This window comes from Morus notabilis, unplaced genomic scaffold (assembly GCF_000414095.1).
Source record: "Morus notabilis unplaced genomic scaffold, ASM41409v2 Scaffold98, whole genome shotgun sequence".
NCBI classification, from domain to species: domain Eukaryota; kingdom Viridiplantae; phylum Streptophyta; class Magnoliopsida; order Rosales; family Moraceae; genus Morus; species Morus notabilis.
The window spans coordinates 629199-648850 of NW_010359472.1; the positions used below are offsets into that span (position 1 = coordinate 629199).

The 19652-nt window shown below is 34.7% G+C and overlaps 1 long non-coding RNA gene across 3 annotated transcripts; it reads right to left on the reverse strand.

The window, feature by feature from the left end:
• Window positions 1-12037: 12037 nt before the first annotated feature.
• On the reverse strand, window positions 12038-13939 carry LOC21407364. Of its 3 annotated transcripts, none has more exons than XR_002901880.1 (4): window positions 13828-13939; window positions 12818-12931; window positions 12442-12612; window positions 12038-12347 (listed from the first exon to the last, which is right to left on the reverse strand). It is a non-coding gene; the product is annotated as an uncharacterized LOC21407364 (long non-coding RNA). The 3 variants fall into 3 exon arrangements; XR_002901879.1 differs by having other exon boundaries at window positions 12818-12987; XR_002901878.1 differs by having other exon boundaries at window positions 12818-13000.
• Between the last annotated feature and the right edge of the window lie 5713 nt (window positions 13940-19652).

Here is a 19652-nt window from a genome sequence, read left to right on the forward strand (position 1 = left end):
ATTGGGGCGCGCTGCAGCGCGCGGGTATGCTTCTGGGCGCGCGCCTGGGTGTGGGGCACGCGCCTGGATGTGGGGCGTAGGCGCGCAGGGGGCCAGGGCGCGGGCGCGCGCCCCATTCTTACTTGGCTTTCCTTTGCGCGCTGTAGCCCACTTTCTTGCATTCCAAAACCTCCTATTTTGTGCCTTAAAATCCTCTTTCGCCTCCTCTTGCCATTGATTCACAAGTTGGGCAAATATTCTTCTTTTCTTCATGCAAAATCATCCAAGTTCGCATTTATTTCTAATTCCTATAAAAAGCATACAAAAGACATTAAACTAACAATAATGCTTGAAAACTTACAAATATTCAAGCTTAAAAGTACTTGATTTGTCGGTAGAAATACCTGTCATCAGTAACCATTAACCATTAGTCCTACTTTATAAGTCTCTACTTTTCCATCCGTTCATCTTCTTCTCTTGAAGATCCACTTGCATCCAATGGGTTTTACCCCTTCGGGTAGATCTACAAATTGCCAGACTGAGTTGGAGTACATTGACTATATCTCGAGTTTCATAGTTGCTTGCCACTTTTCCTTATCAGAATCATCCATCGTAGCCTTAAAGGTCAACGGATCCTCCTTACTGTCATCCGCAGTGACGACATGTACTTCCTCGATATACCGGTCAGGTAACCTGCTTACCTTCCCACTATGATGAGGTGACACAGGAGTTTGATTAGGAATCGTGGTCTTACTTCTTAGTGTTCCAACAACTCTTGTCAGTAGTGGTCCAATCTCATTGGAAAGTAACTTTTCAGAACTACTTTGCTTCTAGGCTTGAAAACTATCATATAGTCATGCTCCAGAAACGTGGCTTTTGTTGATACAAATACCTTTTGATTCTTGTGACTATATAAAATAATACTTCTCTTGTCCCCATTGCATATCCCACATAATATGCATATTTCTTATATTGGTTCCAACTTCCCAGTCTATTGTTTCATCACATGAGCCAGACACCCCCACATGCGAATATGCTTCAAAACTGGCTTTTGACCATTCCACAACTTTACGGGTGCCTTTGGTATAGACTGAGATGGTACTAGATTCAGAATATACACGGTGATTCTTAGGGCATAAACCCAGAATGAAGTAGGAAGTGAAGAATAACTCAACATTGATCTTATCATGTCGAGCAAAGTCCAATTTCTCCTCTCGGCTACACCATTATGTTGTGGTGTACCGGGTGCAGTCAATTGGGATACCACACATTCTTCAATCAAGAAAACCTAAAACTCTTGGTCCATGTATTCACCCCCTCGATCTAATCGAAGTGTCTTGATTGGTTTACCTAACTATTTTTCAACTTTTGCTCATAATTCTCTAAACTTTCTAACAGTTTCAGATTTTCGTTGCATTAGGTAAACATAGCCATATCTCGAATAATCATCAATAAAAATGATGAAATATTCATAACCTCCTTTATCTTGGACGTTTAACGGTCCACATACATCTGAATGTATTAGCTGAAGAGGTTTTGTGGCTCTTTCTCCTTTCGACATGGAAGGCCCCGTGGTCATTTTGCCTCCCAGACAAGATTCATAGGCTGGAAGCTTACTAACTTTTAGTCCTCGTAAAGGACCATCCTTTACCAGTCTTTAAATCTTGTTTAGGCTAATATGACCAAGTCTAAGATGCCACATATATGTGTTATTTATCGTGAGAGATCCTTTGCTTCTTATTCTTAGGTTCGGCAACTTTTGAACATTTCAACATTATGCAGTGAGCCAAGCATCGGTTTAAACGGTGTAAACCTTTTTCCAAATATCCAAAACAAATATCGGAACCATTCCAAAAGATGTGGACTAGATTATTATTAAAGGCAATTGTTCAAATAATTTGAAATTAGAAATCAAATTTCTTTTTATGCTTGGAGGGAAATAAACATTGTTCACAACAAGGTATTTTCAAAATTGAAGTCTAACTTCTCCCACTGCTTTTGCCAATATCCTCGCGGTATTTCCACTTTCATCGTGTAGTCCCTGACGGCAAGTTCTTTGTAAGAACTAATATTTTGCAAAGAAAATCAAAACATGATTAGTTGCTCCCAAATCAACTATCCATGACAATGAATCACCTTCTACTAAAGATGTTTCTAGAATTAGTAAATCTTATTTACTTTGATTCTTTTTCTTTGTTTAAGTGGAAACAATTTCTATTTAAAGGCTAAAACTTAATAAAGAAAACAAACATGATTAGTTATTCCTGAATCAACTATTCAGGATAAGGAATCACCCTTTACTAAACATATTTTTAGAATTAGCAAATCATATTTCCTTGAGTTCCTTTCTTTATTTCGGGAAACAATTTCCTTGTAAGAACTAAGACTTAATAAAGAAAACAATTATGAGTAGCAACTCCCGAATCTACTATCCAGGAATAAAGAATCACCTTTTTTACTAAACATGTTTTTAGAACTAGCAAATCATATTTGCTTGAGTTCCTTTCTTTATTTCGGGAAACAATTTCCTTGTAAGAACTAAGACTTAATAAAGAAAACAAACATGAGTAGCAACTCCCGAATCTACTATCCAGGAATAAGGAATCACCCTTTTTACTAAACATGTTTTTAGAACTAGCAAATCATATTTGCTTGAGTTCCTTTCTTTATTTCGGGAAATAATTTCCTTGTAAGAACTAAGACTTAATAAAGAAAACAAACATGAGTAGCAACTCCCGAAGGAATAAGGAATCACCATTTTTACTAAACATATTTTTAGAACTAGCAAATCATATTTGCTTGATTCTTTTCCTTTATTTTGGTGGAAACGACTTTCCTTTTGTCTTTTACTGAAGGCTCTTACAATATTTAGCCAACCCTTTTGTTTTATGAATTTCCAGATACGGTATCTGATGACTGCATTATCTCATAAACTGTCTCCATGCCTTCATACTTCTTGTGAATTACCACGCATAACCCTAGCTAACAGTTAGCTATTGTGTTTTCGTTAAGGACATGAGGACAATCCTCCATTTGGAACAAACTTATATTCATCACATGAATGTAAGTTGTTTATGTTACTTTACCACTTCGCATAGTTTATCTCTAGTCAGTGTTTCAGTTTTGTATAGTGAGATTATAGGATTTGACATATTGCTAGAAATAAGTAGAATATTCATCTAATCAATTTATGTGCATGAAAATCAAAATATGTGAATTTAGGCACAATTAAATATGATGCATGATGCACATAAAAAATACACAAATCATGTTTTAATTTTAGGTGCCAATGATAATCCAATTTATCACGAATATAGTGTCACCGTAGGGTAGGTCAAAATATCGCAAATTGAACCGAGACCTTCTCAATTAATAAATATAATCAAAATATCTCATATTTTCATATTTATCAACTACCGTTATATTGGTCAAAAATCTAATCAATAATTTGATTATATTTTCATGAGTGTAACCTATCATTTCAAATTCTACAGACTTAACTCCGGAGTGCTGCTGTAGGGTAGGTCAAACTGGAAATACATCCTCGAATCCTATCGCAAGGAAGTCAACCTTGTTATTGATCCGAAAGAACACTTTCCGTAGGGAGTACGGAATCGGCGCCGCCGCGAAGCCCCTTTCGAATCTCACGGTGTTGAACTAACGATGGAGACCAATGGGTTGTATTGTCATACAACCCTCTCCTACTCATTATTTTACAAATATGTATTTTATTTTGAAAAATCATCTCATGTTTTTCAAAAAAAAAATGATAAATAAACAATTTATTTTTCGGACATGTGAAATTCTAAAATTTAACTCTTAAATTCAATTTCACATATAACATTATTTTGCAAATCAATTTTGCAACTTAAATCAATTTAATCATATTAAATCAATTTTAGCGCATGGTTCTTATTTTATTTTATTTTTCTAAAACTCTTTTATAATAAATAAAATAAATAATAATGCGCGTGTATGCATGGCATGTTATAAAACATATGAGTAGGGACATTATATCTATACGGCATGTTATATGCATGGACATATAATATATAATTATCAATATAAAAAATAAATATATGCAATCGGCTATTGAGATGGATTTGACCGGGTCCCACGGAAAATATAAATTACAACCAAATTGAATAAATAAATAATTACAATAATTATTTTCTTCCGTTACATCAACGGGTCTTCGATTCTTAAATTTGTCATCCTTTGGCTTCGTTCTTCATCTTCGGTTCGAATTTCACCTTCTTCAGGGTCCGAAACTATTCTGGGTCTGTCGGCACGCATTACGAGGGTTTTAGAAACCCTAGGGCCCGTTCAGGGCCCATTGACTGTGTCTGGGGAGCTAGCTGCGTGCCTGGGTACGCGCGCGCGGGATGGTCGCACGCATGCGGTCTGATCGCGCGATGTCTAGACGCACGCGAGGTCTTACCGCGCGCTGCGTGGGTGCGCGCGCGGTCTAACCGCGCACTGCCTAGGCGTGCGCGCACACAGACTGTCCGCACGCTGGTGGTGTGCTAGGCATGCTCTGGGCGCGTTTTGTGCGCACGCTGGGCGCGTTCTGTGGGCACACTTTATGCGCACACTGCTCGCGCGTGCTGTGCGAGCTCTGTGCGTGCACTGGGCGCACGCTGGGTATGCGCTAGTCGCGTGCTGGGCACGCTCTGTGCGCGCGCTGGGTATGCGCTGGGCGCGTGCTGGGCGTGCTCTGGGCTGCTTTCTGGGCACTGGTCTGGGCATATTTGGGGTTGTTTCTGGGCAGCTATAAACTTGATCTTCTGGGCTTCCTTTTGATTCAAAATCAAAACCATAATTCTACCCAAATCCTAGAATTACAATAATTCTAATCCCGAATAAAATTACAAATTATTTATAATGAACGAATACAACCGACCCATGGAACCATATAATTAATGACAAAATCCATCATCCATACATTCATCAACATGAATTAAATATAAACATCCATAAATGCAAGTGTCTACCCATCACATACATACATAATTAAATATCACATATTTATTATATTTATTTTAATTATCAAATAATCATAGCATAAATTAATATCGTTTATAGACCTCTCTGATACCAATTGTTGGTCACCGAATCGAATTCGGATGCGGAAGCGTGGGGGAATGGCGGATCATGTATAATAAAAATTTTTATAAAACCTTTGAGATACTCTATAGATTATATTAATTTACGCACGAATAAATTAATCACATTAATTTATTTATTAAGAACTCAATTAGGAATAATACCTGGCGGCCAATTAGGATGATAACTTGAGTTCTTTGACCTCGAACAATCCTTGCTCTAAAGTTTTGTGTTTAGAAAACCAATGTCGTCCACGTCAATTTGTAGAATCCACAAAGACGTGTGTGTGGGCACACCTTAGACAAAATGAGTTAGAATAAACACTCGAATTTCCAAACACCAACGCATACACGATGTGAAATTTTTTAGAGAAAAAATTTCCTCTCTCACTTTATGAGAATTTCGGCCACCCCCTAAAATTAGGGCAAAAAATTGTTTCAAAAATTGTCTCTCACAATTTTCTATCATTCTCTTATAGAGTATAAGTCAAACTTCTAGAAGGAATCCAATCTCTATCTCCAAGATAAAGCTTGTTAATTATCTCCTATTTGAATTTGGAACAAAATCTCCTCTTCTCTTTTATCCATTATGGCCGGCCATAGATAAGGGATTTTATCCCTGTGTAGGCACCAATATCAGATAGGGAAGGAAGAGAAAATCATCATTTATCCTGCAGTCTAATTTTGACTCAAAATCAAATTCCAATTTAAGTCCAACTTAAATTAATTTGAATTCTAAATTGAATAACTTATCAAATAATTTTAAATGGATAAAACTATATGTGTTCAAATTCAAATTTAAATAATCACATTATTTAAATAATAATTAATTCTCAATTAATTATTTTTGAGTGTTTAATTTTAGAATTCCGTAATTATAAAATTCTCATTTTGCCCTTTGTGTCTTGTAGAATTACTAGGACGACGCGAGGACTAATGGACCTATAATTCTCAGCTCCAATAAAATTAGTAATTAATTAAACACTTTAATTAATTAATTAATTCTATTAATTCCAATAGTTACTCCACTATAAACTTAGAATTGCACTCTCGAAATTATAGATATAAATTACTTCTAAACTGTGAAGTGTCCATTTGATATAGTCACTGCATATAGATTGATCCTTCATAAATAATTCATAATTAGAGCTAGGTAAAATCCATTAACCTCTCTAATTATATCTTTATCCTTGAGTACCATTGATTCTCTAATGGACAGTGATTCATAAAACACATTCATGAATCGGAGCTCCTACTAGTCCAAGTACCGAATCAACCCTCAAGAGAATTATTTATCTACTTCTTTCTCAAGAAGGAAAGGATTTCATCGCGTATAATAACATTCCCGGCTACCTACTTCATCATGTGTCCAAAATACAAGGAATGGAATTCAGAATCTCAAAATTCGTACCGAGTAAATCAAAAGACACAAATCCATAAATAGGAGTCTGTTAAGAACTCAGGATTAAGATCATTCTATATATGACCATCGGTAGACTCAATTAGAATTTCTATACTTAACGAAAATTATTAAAAATTCATATTGTGTCTGTGTCCTTGTTCCACATAATCTCATTATGCGAAATACACTCATTCAATATCTCACCATATTAACAGTGCGGATAACACCGTTCCATTCTAAATGGGAATGACATGCATTAATAATGTTTTAACTAAAGATTCTGATCTTTAATTAAATTCATTATGATCAACATTTTTTATTATTACCCTTAAACATTATCCTCTCGTATATAACACTTATATACAATGTTTAAGGTCACATAAATAATCATGGAATTTTCATTGATATTCATAAAATATTCACAAATGTATACACAAAAAATTATGAATAAACTCTTTTATAAAAGAAATAATAAATATCCTATTACATCTTATGCTTCTAGGACACCATTCCCAACATCATGATCATAACCGGGAAAACTTGACCCTAGAGCTAAAAAATGTGTCTTTGTACGATATGCACCTACTCAAAAAAGGTTATAAATGCTTTGATCCAATTTTTAAAAAAATGGTTGTTACCATGGATGTAACCTTTTTTTGAATTTAAACATTTTTTTGCTACTTATCTTCAGGGGGAGAGTACAAGTAAAGATGTAACCAAATTTTGAATTAATGATGTTTTTGATGTTTTTGAAATCGATTCAACACATACTCCTATTATTGAGACTGAAAATTCAGATTCACGTGTTAAAAAACCAGAAAATATGGATGGAACAAATGATGTTTTACATATTGAAAATTCAAGCAGCCTACTGCCATGTCAAAAATAGAATCTCAGCAGCTCAGAAAATGGGAACAGGGTTGGTACTAAGAATACAGATCTCTTGGTCTACTCAAGGAGGAAACTGAATTCAAAGAAACAAGGTCCCGATCCTCTACAAGGCCATGAGTCTGAACTTAGGGAAGAACCAAAACACTTCCCCAAGTGCCCAGGTAACAATCAATCCGATTCTTGTTTAAATTCCAATCTCCAGCCCCTTGATGATTCCATACAGTCTATCCCTAGTGCTAGTACTGAGTTATTTGATGATCTCAATATTCCTATTGCCACCTGCAAAGGTGTCCGTTCATGCACTAAACACCCCATGTCTAATTATGTGTCCTATAAGAATCTCTCTCCTTCATTCTTTTCATTTACCTCACATCTCACTTTTGTGGAAATTTCAAAGAGTGTACAAGAAGCTCTATAGGTTCTTGAGTGGAGGAAAGCTATTTCTGAATAGATGAGAGCACTTGAGAAGAATCACACATGGGAAGAAATGGATCTGCCGAGAGGAAAGAAAACAGTTGGATGCAAATGGGTGTTCACCATCAAGTATAATTCGGATGGATCTCTCAAGAGGTATAAAGCATGGTTGGTGGCTAAAGGGTTTACTCAAACCTATGGCGTTGATTATCTCGAGACCTTTGCAACAGTGGCAAAGCTGAATACCGTAAGAGTACTTCTTTCAATTGCAGCAACTCTTAACTGGCCGCTTAAACAGTTAGATGTGAAGAATGCATTTCTAAACGAAGAATTGGAAGAGGAAGTTTATATGGATCCACCGCCTAGATTTGATAAGCACTTTGGATCTAAGGTGTGTAAGCTAAGAAAATCACTTTATAGGCTCAAACAATCCCCAAAAGTCTGGTTTGAACGATTTACTCAGTCTATTAAAAATCATAGATATGTCCAGGCCTAAAGTGACCACCCTATGTTCATCAAGGACTCCGATGATGGGAAAATTGCAGTTTTGATAGTCTACGTAGATGATATCATCTTTACCGGAGATAATTCTGTTGAAATGAGTCGTTTGAAGAAAAGTCTGGCTTCAGACTTCGAGATCAAAGACTTGGAATCTTTAAAATATTTTCTAGGAATGGAAGTTGCTTATTCAAAAATGGGTATTGTTGTCTCACAAAGGAAATACGTCCTTGACCTCCTTAAAGAAACAGGAATGAGTGGGTGTAGGCGTGTTGATTCACCAATGGACCCTAACCAGAAGTTGGGAGATGTCAAAGATGGAGATCCGGTAAATACAATATGGTATGCCACGATATCAGAAGTTGGTAGGAAAACTAATTTACTTATCTCATACTAGACCAGACATTGCGTTCGCAGTTAGTATGGTAAGTCAATTCATGCACTCACCACGTGAAGAACACCTTGAGGCAGTATATCAAATCCTGAGGTATTTGAAAAGCACTCCAGGGAAAGGACTCCTCTTCAAGAAACACAAGCAGAAAACTATTGAAGCATACATAGATGCAAATTGGGCAGGTTCCATCACAGACAGAAGATCTACATCTAGATATTGCACTTATGTTTGGGGAAACTTAGTCACTTAGAGGAGCAAGAAACAAAGTGCAGTAGCTCGAAGTAGTGCAGAAACTGAGTACCGGGCAATGGCTCATGGAATATGTGAAATGTTGTGGTTAAAAATGATCCTTAAGGAATTGAAGAAACCAATAGAGATGCCTATGAAACTCTACTGTGACAACAAGGCTGCGATCAGTATTGCTCACAACCTAGTGTAACATGACAGAACTAAACACGTTGAAATTGACAAACATTTCATAAAGGAGAAGCCAGAAGAAGGCGTTATTTGTATGTCGTTTGTTCCAACAACACAACAAATAGTTGATATTCTCACGAAGGGATTATTCAAACCAAGCTTTGAGTTTCTTATCAGCAAGTTGGGCATGATAGATATCTATGAACCAACTTGAGGGGGAGTGTCGAAGACCTAGGGTTATTGACAGTTAGAAAATTATCTCTTAAGGAAATTATCATTCTAAAAGTTAGGAGTTATCCATTCCTAGATTATGTTTTTAAATTTAGAAATCCGGATAGAATGTTTGATTAGGTCCGGATAAGGATGACTTGGAATCCAATTAGAATTTCATGATTAGGTTAGATTTTCTAAATTAGTTTTATGCCTATAAATAGTTTGTAAATTTCACATATTAATAATAAAAAAATAAGTTCTTTTTCTTCTAAAAAACTATAAATTTAAAGTAAATATATATATATATATATTTTGAAATTTTAAAGTAACTCTTGACTTTAAGAGATTAGCTTTGTGCATGCATGGAGCCGAGGCATGCTCAGTGGGGTCTTAAGTCCCCACTCACTTATTTTAGTTTTAAAAATTTTGTACATATAATTATGTATCATATTAGATTGATACAAATTAACTCCCACTAAAATAAATTATATAGTCCATATTTTTAAAAGTACAATATACATATAAACTATACAATCAATCTTATTTTTTATTAAATTTTTTACTTAACTATGAACCCTAACTCACAAAAATTTCTCACTCTGCCACTAGCTTTGTGTAACTTACTTGATTCAGTATTTGTAATATTTTTTTATATGCAGTCTACTGATAGCATTTCTTGGTAGAAAATATCCTCTCTTCTCATTCTTAGATGTAGATAACTTGACAACCCACACTTTAAATCTTGGTGTTCTATTATTCTTATTATTTTTTTAGTTTTTTTATTATGAGTATCACCACGACATCCAATATTTCCTTCATCACTTTAAAAATTTTGGGACCCACAAATGAACAGAAAAGGACTTGACTCAATTCTACTCAAAAAATGGGCTTAGCTTTCACTCATGACACCACACATCAAATGTCGTACAACATATTGATTTGATGGGGTTCTAAAATAGAGGCTATGAAGTATCAAATCCCAAACACATCTAGAAAGGAGAAAAAAGAAAGACATTCTTATCTTTACGCCAATCATATTGATGGTTCTAAATATTTATTGATAAAATATTTTTTATATAAAAAGTTAATAAAAGCAATTTTTTTTAAAATGACAAATACTTTTTTTTTTTTTGCATCAAGCTACGAAATATACACTTCTTCTGACTTTATGCTTATAGAGATTTTTTTTATTCCCTGATACTATATGCAAACAGAGATTATTAATGTCATTCATTAATTGTCATACTCTTAGATCACACCGGCAATGTAGTTGATATTTAATGGCTGAAAATCTCTGATCTTGACATGTTCTTATCAACAACTGTTCATTTGTTTGACAAAAATTCATTATTTTCAAGGAAAAGTCGAGAGAGAATTTATCACGAAAGAACAGTTTTTTTTCCTTGTGCTTTAAAGAAAGTGATTAGAAATTTTAAATTGTTTGGCTGTTACAAGTAGTGGTATACCATTTCAGCAAATAATAAAGTGAATTGTATAGTTATTGGAATATACTAGTCATAATTAAAATAATAGTTCTAATATTTGGCCAGTAAAATAATGCATATAAGATATGTAATTATTTTTTAAATTAAAATAAGGTGTGAAAATGTGAAGAAAATTAAATAGAAAACTAAAAATAAAAATAAAAAATTGAAATACATTATTTAGTTCAATGAAAATGTATGCACGAATTTAATAATATTTAGGAAAATTGTTGTAATATTAAGTAAATAAAATAATAAATAAAGATGATCATCTCTCTTATTGTTCTAACATTTTGCAAGTAAATTAGGTAAAATAATAATTTACTTATTTAATATTACTGTTGGGATTTGGATTCTCAATCAGGAGGGGCACCAATCCTAACTCTCTTCAATACTTTGATAATTCACGTAAGGGAAAAATAGAAAGGTAAGTAGAGACATTAGAGTGCCACCGGGAAAGAAGTAGATATTCTTTGCAAGATTTCAGAAGAAAGAATGTACCATGTACATTTACATTTATTTTTCGGGAGGAAATTCGAATATACACATGCAAGTCGGACGGGAAGTGGTGTTTCCAGTGGCGGACGGGGTGAGTAATGCGTAAGAACCTGCCCTTGGGAGGGGAACAACAGCTGGAAACGGCTCGCGTCTGATTAGCTAGTTGGTGAGGCAATAGCTTACCAAGGCGATGATCAGTAGCTGGTCTGAGAGGATGATCAGCCACACTGGGACTGAGACACAGCCCAGACTCCTACGCATGCTTAATTATTTCTGATCCTATAACTAGTCATACTTCCCCCTCCATTTTCTAATTTTTTTGATTAATAATTCACCAACTCCTCTTTTATGTGTACTAAGGCTCCATTCACTTCGTTGATTCGAGTTTAGAATTCAAGTTTTTCTACAGTAAAAAGCTCTCACAAACAATCACATCTAACTTTTTTACTACAGTAAAAAACTCTCACATAAAGTCACATCTCAACTCGAATTCTAAACTCGAATCAGCGAAGTGAACGGGCCTTAAAGAATCACCAACTCAAGATCTCAATCTATTTTCTCCTTATCTCTGAATATATTTCTTTTCACACACATATATATTCTGATCAAAACGCTTTTAAAATCATGATTATACAAATTGTTGAAAAAAAAAAGAAAAAAAGAAACAAAGATAAAAATAAAAAAAAGGCAAAAGATGTAGAAAAAAAACTCGGGAAAAAAACTTTTGCAAAACATTTCCCGCATTTTAACTATTGTGCAAAACATTTTTTTTGAAAAAAAAATTGTGTGAAACGAAAAAAATTGTGTGAAACGGTTTGCCAAAAAAAAGTGCAAAACGTTTAAGACATTTGACTCACGTGCGAAATGTTTTGCATGGCCTAAAAGGGAGAAATCATTTTTTCCTTTTAGGTCGTGCACATCTTAAAAGGAAAAAAAAAAAAAAAAAACAGATTCACCCAACTCCTAAGCTGGAACTGAGATGCCCACCTGTCTTCGATACTGTGTGTACGTACTATATCGGCTCTAAGCTCTGCTGCTAGTTGTTCAAGACCCTGGAATTATCATTCAAGTGTTAAAAGTGAACATTTATAGGCCATAAAGAAAAAACATAAGCAGTTTGAATTTTTGAATTTGTGCATGGTATACCTGTGTGCATAGATTCGTCATGTGAACGGCGTAGTTGACAGAATCAAGCAATGGCATCGCCGGTTTTTCCCCGGAATAATCGATCTTCCATCCATCCTTTTCTTTTCTGATCAACTTCTTTTCCACACCACCATCTGATGATAAGCTACCATGGGAAGCTCTCAAATAAAACTGTAAAACAATCACCAACACCACCATTGCACCGTCAAGAATAAATGGTTGTCATAAAAGTGCACTAAAAAATGGAATATAAATTAATAAAATGAAGGTAACGAACCTGTTATTCGATATTATGACAGCATAAAGAAATAGAGCTTTATAGAAAAGAAACAGCCAAAAGAAAGGTGGAAATGGACATATAATGATCTATACTTACAAGTTTTCTTGTACTATAACTTGGTCCTGGATATTTAATCTTTGGACAGAAAGATGTTTTGGTACAATGAAAGACCCAGGAACCGCCATAGCGAATCGAAGACTTGTGTGAAGCCTTTGAGGAGTTTCAAGAGACGAAGACAAGAACCAAATTATATAGCAGACCAGGCACTGAAAAAGAAGCCTATATATCGGTGGCATAGAATTTAATATCAATATTATAAGAATAATAACAATATACTTTGTATTTATTTGTCTTTAAAAGAAAAATTGGACTTTCGTTTTGAATAGAAACTCATTGAATTATGAGATGTTCATTTGAACTGGTCAGCTTGGAATCGTGACTTGGTTAAGAAAGGTAAACGCTCATAGAGTATTGTTGAAAAATAGAGATCTTAATTATGTGAAATATACAGAAAATCTTCTGTTTTTTCAAAAAAGAAAATCTTTTATGACATCACATCTTCCAAATCATACAGTGGAAAGGGTAAGTGTCTCCACTCTAAAAACTATGCAATTAGGAAAATTATTTTTTCCAAAGATAAACAAAATTAATTAAAAATGGTGTGTATAAATTTTAATAGTAGTAATGATGACAATAGTACTAATCGTTCTTACAAAAGTTAATAATGTTACGGAATTATACTAAAAAGATTTTCCTCTGCGTTTTATTCTTAGGAAAGAAATAAGCAAAGATATTTATTAATCTGGTAAAATGTTACCAAAATAGTAGCAAATTTGTAATGGTCAAACTTCATAAGTTCATACAGAATTGTTGTCAGAAAACATAGCTTATCCCTCTCATGTCCTGAAATCAAAGCATTTACCTTTTTGTGTAGTTTTTTTAGGACTTGGACATTATGTGTACTTTTGGGCAAATTAAGCAAGCATTTCTCAACTAATTTACCTCTGCCCAATAACTTAAAAGTACTTTATAATTTAGCTAGCCATCAGTTATCGACCAAAAAACACCAACAGTACAGGTATTTAATAAAGTAAGAAAAAACATACCTAACTTTGTTGTCCAGCGTATTTGAATCATACATGCCACTCCATCTCCCCTCATTCAAAGAAAAAGATTTCAACATTAACAATAATATTATATTAGTAGAAGTAAATAACAAATTACTACAATATTGATAATAAAAGAAATGATGAAACAATAATCATTTTTTCCTGTGGAAAATTACAATAATCATTGTTAACATTACAATTACAATTAATGATAATATGATGTTATACAGTATATGCGTTACAAATTTCTTTAGAAAAAAAAAACACTATAATAAATTAACAAGTGATATAAAAACTTCAACAATGAATCGTCATAAAAGTAAATATAAGAATCACCAAGATTATTCCACAAGTTTTGTCCACTATTGAATGATTTCACATCTTCCTAATCATATAGTGAAAAGGGCAAGTGTCACCACTCAAAAAACCATACAATTAGGAAAATGTAATTTCATTCAATAAGCAACACTTATATATAAAATCAGTCACTGCATAATTGTTTCAAACTAAGAACAAAATTAATAGTAGATATGTGAATAGCATTAAGAAAATAACTAAAGAAGCTGTTTTTAATCTAATCTAATCTAATAAAAGTGAATATATATACACACAAACACAAAAATAAGAATCACCAAGATTATTTGACAAGTTTTGTTTATCACATGATATCACATTCTTCCAAATCATATAGTCAAAAGGGCAAGTGTTTCCACTGAAAATACTATACAATTAGGAAAACTGCCATTTCATCTAATAAACAACGCTTGTAAATAAAATCAATCTTGTACAATTTGTTCAGCAGAACGTATATAATTGTATATACATATACAAACTGGCGTAAGTCAAGATTCAAGAAATGACGAGAAAAATGAAAGTCGTTTAATTCAATATTCAAGAACCACAATAAAACTTCAAATGGCATAAACGCACGCAACAACACACCTTTCAGACATTTCCGCAAATAGTTTACATGCATTCCTCAGATTTCCAAATTCTCTAAGAATACCGCTCTTGAAAGCCTGGCCGTGGAAGATCACACCATCTGTCTAGAGGCCAACCAAGTACGAGCCACCGTCCCAAAACCCTAACGACAAGAAAGTGGATGATCACACCGTCCGTCTCGAGGCCGGCCAAGTACGAGCGACCGTCCCGAAACCCTAACGACAAGAAAGTGGAAGAACACACCGTCCATCTCGCCGCCGACAGACCAATTAAACCAAATCAATTCAAGATTCAAAAACCACAATAAAACTGCAAATGGCATAAAATTTCAAGAAAAGACAGATTGGTTATAGAATTTAAATAAATTCCCAAACTAAAGTAAGGTGTGAAAATCGCTCTAAGGACACACAATCAGACAATAATTCAAGAATGACAAGAATGTGGAAGACGTTAAATTACATACCGTCCGTGAAAAAGCCACCGCTAAGCCGTCGCACCCAATCGTTTAAATCGCCGACGGCACCTCCGACGATCATGTCAGCCTCAGAGAGGCCGATCAACGTCGGCCAAAAACGCCCGCAACAACACACCTTTCAGATATTACCTCAAATAGCTTACACACATTCCTCAGATTTCCAAATTCTCTAAGAATACCGCGCTTGAAAGCCTGGCCATGGAAGATCACACCGTCCGTCTCAAGGCCGACCAAGTACGAGCCACCGTCCCAAAGCCCTAACGACAAGAAAGTGGAAGATCACACCGTCCGTCTTGAGGCCGACCAAGTACCCTAACGATCAGAAAGTGGAAGATCACACCGTCCGTCTCGCCGCCGACCAACCAAGTAAACCCAACAGCCGCCTCCGCCGTCGCCGGAACGACATACCCCGATCCGCCACAGCCACCACCAAGGATCCAGCAACACACCGGCGAGCCTCTCCCTCCCCCCCATCCCCCCACCCTTCCTTCTCTCTCTATCTCTCTCTCTCCATCGAAACCCACTGCGACCCTCCCCGGAAGCACGCCGCCCTCGTCACAAAACCCAAGGCTGCCGTTGGTGAGGTGGGGTTGGATTGTGATGGGCTTTTTTTGGGATTTTTTTTAACAGAAAGCTTTTTTTGGGGATTTTGAATAGATGTTGAAAGGGGTTTTTCGAATATGTCCGTTGCTTTCTTCAATCAGTTAAATGAAATGCTCTTTCTAATTAATACACTCAAAAAGACATAAATAGCCTTCAATCACCTTATTCTGATTACCATACAAATGCTATCAAAGTAATCGAACAATCTATGCGAAATTTGGTTCGTGAGTTCAGTGATTAATTATTTTAATTTTTGAAAGTTAAATTTTTTATAAGAAAGAAATACAATAATAAATTATGAATTATGAATTATGAATTAGAATTAGGCAAGAATTCTCGAAATAAACAGAGCACTAATCTAATCAAATCTACGGTAGTGGGGTCACTTAATTTATAATTTACTATATAGTGAGAAATTTATTTATACAACCATTTAAATTTTGTTAAGTTTATTTTAACTGAAGTAACTAAGGTTATCTTTGCACTTTTCATAAATAAGACATTTTGAACAAATCAAATAAAAACAATAATAAGGTGTAGATATGATAGAAAAACTTAGGTTTTGTTTGGGATTGATCCCGTTTTTATTTTTCACGTTTTTCAAGAAAGAAAAAATGAAAACGTTTTTAAAATGGCGTTTTGTGTAATAAAGACAAAAAAGGAAATGAAAATGATTTTTTAGTTTAGTGTAAAATGAGAGAGAAATGAAAAATGACTTTTACTCGTTTTTCATTTTTTGTTTTCGTTTTCTCCTCTCTTGAGCAGAGAGAGAGAAAGAGAAACATTAATGGGTTTTTTTTACACTGAAAATAATCTCTTGATAAAATTACCAAACACATTTTCAAAAATGATTATATCTGAGATTGAAAACATTTTCATTTTCATTTTCACAGAAAAAACAAAATCATTTTTGAACGAGTTCCAAACACGCCCCAAGTGTTTTAACTTTTTATCACGCTTCACCCACATTATATAAAGCGAATCGTGCCTAATTATTGAGATTCTCACATACGAAGGGGTGCGCAAAATATTAGAGTATAGATAAATAAGTGAAAGCTTATCTAGAGCTTAAATAATAACCGAAGCCAAAGATGGAGAAACCGTGTGTTTTAGCTTATTATCTCAACTCGCCCATATTAAAGCGAATCGTGCCAAATTAGTGAGATTCTCACATACGTAGGCTGAGGGCGCGCAAATTATGGAGTACAAATAAATGAGTCTAGGCATAACACGAGCTAAAATAATAATCATAGCCAAAGATAGAGAAACAATATGATCCTAATATGCAATTTAAAAAAAATAGATAAAATAGTTATTATAATTGAAGGAGTTATTATTGAAGATATTTTTAGATTGCTTTCTTCTGTACCTGATTAGAAATGTGATTATGTTTGTCGAGAGGCGAATGTCGTAGCATACATTCTTCCTTTTTCTGTTTATCGTTCAGTTAATTGGGGTGGTGATTGTGTTCTAAGCTTTTGTAGCTCCGTTTGTTTCGGCTGATTTGGCTTAGTTTAATGAAATCCTTTTATTAAAAAAAAGTTTTATGTTTCATTTTTATACCATATATTAATTAATATGTAATTTGCTAAAAGAAATTATATAATTGACTATTGATTGGAAAAAAGTATGAATTGAAAATAAATTCTAAATTTGCACATAAATTTGAAGGGTAAATTTCAATAATAGCACTCTTGAATAAATTATTATTAATTTTAGCACCACTTTTGTATACTTACACAGTTAGTATCGTCATGTCAGCAGTGTGAGGATAAAATGACTTTTATGCCACTTATGTCAAAATTATCATTTAAAAGCACATCAAAGAGACTTCCAACTCTCTTCCGCCCATTCTCTCTCTTTACACCCCATTTTTAGCTCTATCTCCCTCTCTCAAGTTTGGTCTCTCTCTCTACTCGGTCTCTTTCTTCCCTACGCCATCATTCCCTCATCGCCAATACTCTAGTTGTGCACCAAATCGAGGTTGGTACACAATTTTTTTTTTGTTTTTCTTTTGTTTTTATCTTTTTAAATTTATTTTTCGAGAGACTTAGTATATAGAACTCGAAAAAATGACTGGGTTGAACTTAATGTGATAGAAATTAAAAATATCCTTTGTCAATTTGAGATTTTGGATGGTTTATAACTAATATGTAAACTAATTGTATCGACCAACGCGTTAAAGACATAGTTGACCTTGGAAGTCATAGTATTATGACTCATAGTGTTATATGTCTAGTCATAATACTATGACCGGCTTCATAACAGTATAAGTCATTGTCTATGAGTCAAATTATAACAGTATGAGTCAAAATGACCGGTCATAGTATTATGACTGGCTATAAGGCAGTCATAGTGATATGACCGTCCAATCATAATATTATGACTCAAATGACCCATAATGTTATGACTAGCACACTATGATGAAGTACGCACTTGCTCTATTGAAATTGTTCAAAGACACCATCGCCAAGCCAATAGTAACTTCCTCCTCTTCCCCCTGTGTACTAATCAACAACATATCTTCCTCCAAAGCCTTTTTTTTCTTCTAAGATGACAAAAAATGGTTAAAAAAAACAATGAATACAAAAAAAAAATCAAGAAAAGCAAACAAAGTTGTTAACCAAAGTACTGTGACTGGCACACTAAGGTCACATTCATTTGATCGATTCGAGTTTAGAATTTGAGTTTTACTACAGTAAAAAGCTTTCAGAAACAATCACATTCAACTTTTTTACTACAGTGAAAAGCTCTCACATAAAGTCACATCTAAACTCGAATTAGCGAACTAAACAGGCCATAAGAGTCTGACCATTGGGCAGTTATAGTACTATAATCGATGGTCATAATTTTATGACCGGCCATCAAGCAGGCAGGCTCATAGTGTGACTGCCTGACTGATGAGCCTGCGGTCATAGCATTAGGCTCATCAGTCAAACAATCACACTATGAGCATGCCTGCCTAATGGCCGGTCATAGAATTATAAGCATCGGTCATAGTACTATGACCGCACGCTGTGCCTGTCTTATGATCGGTCATAATTATATGATCGGCCATCATCACAGACCAAATAAGAAGCGCAATGACAATAAAAAATTTCAAATAATTGACCTTATCTGCTTTTTTCTCCTCCTCCAAAGCCTTTCTTTTCTTCTAAGATGACAAAACATGGTAAAAGAAAAAAAAAACAATAAATACCTAACAAAAACAAATAAACAAGAAAAGCCAACAAAGTTTTCACCTTTGTCTCGGAATCCGCCATTGACCTCATCTGTTTCATGTTGATTTCTGCAACGAAGAATGTTAGGAGGGTGAGGTTTCCTCTGTTAATCCTTGTCACGCCCTGGGGCAGGGGTCGGTGACGTGGAGGCTTGATTAGGGGTTAAACGCGATTGAGAAGAAAATATTAAGGAAATTCCCAAACGAGCCCTACTATTCTGCCGAAAATAAATTACAAGAACATCTCAAGAGGCTAAAACTCCCGCCTCTAATACTGTTCAGGGTTACACCCACAGGATCTATCCACAGGATCTTCAGTATCATACATACATGACACGTAAATAAAACATTACAAACATCATCCACAGTCTAGAAATCCAAATGTCAGAGTTTACAGAATTTACAAATTCTTACATTCGTACACAGGGAGGATGAACACAATCCTCACCAACTCCGGTGGTAGCAACTCAGCTATTCCGCACTGCTTCTAGAATCTCCTGGGAGGGGTTTAACATTTATAAAATAATAAAACGTGAGTGAAAGGCCCAGTATGATATATTTTAAAATAACTTTATAAACAAA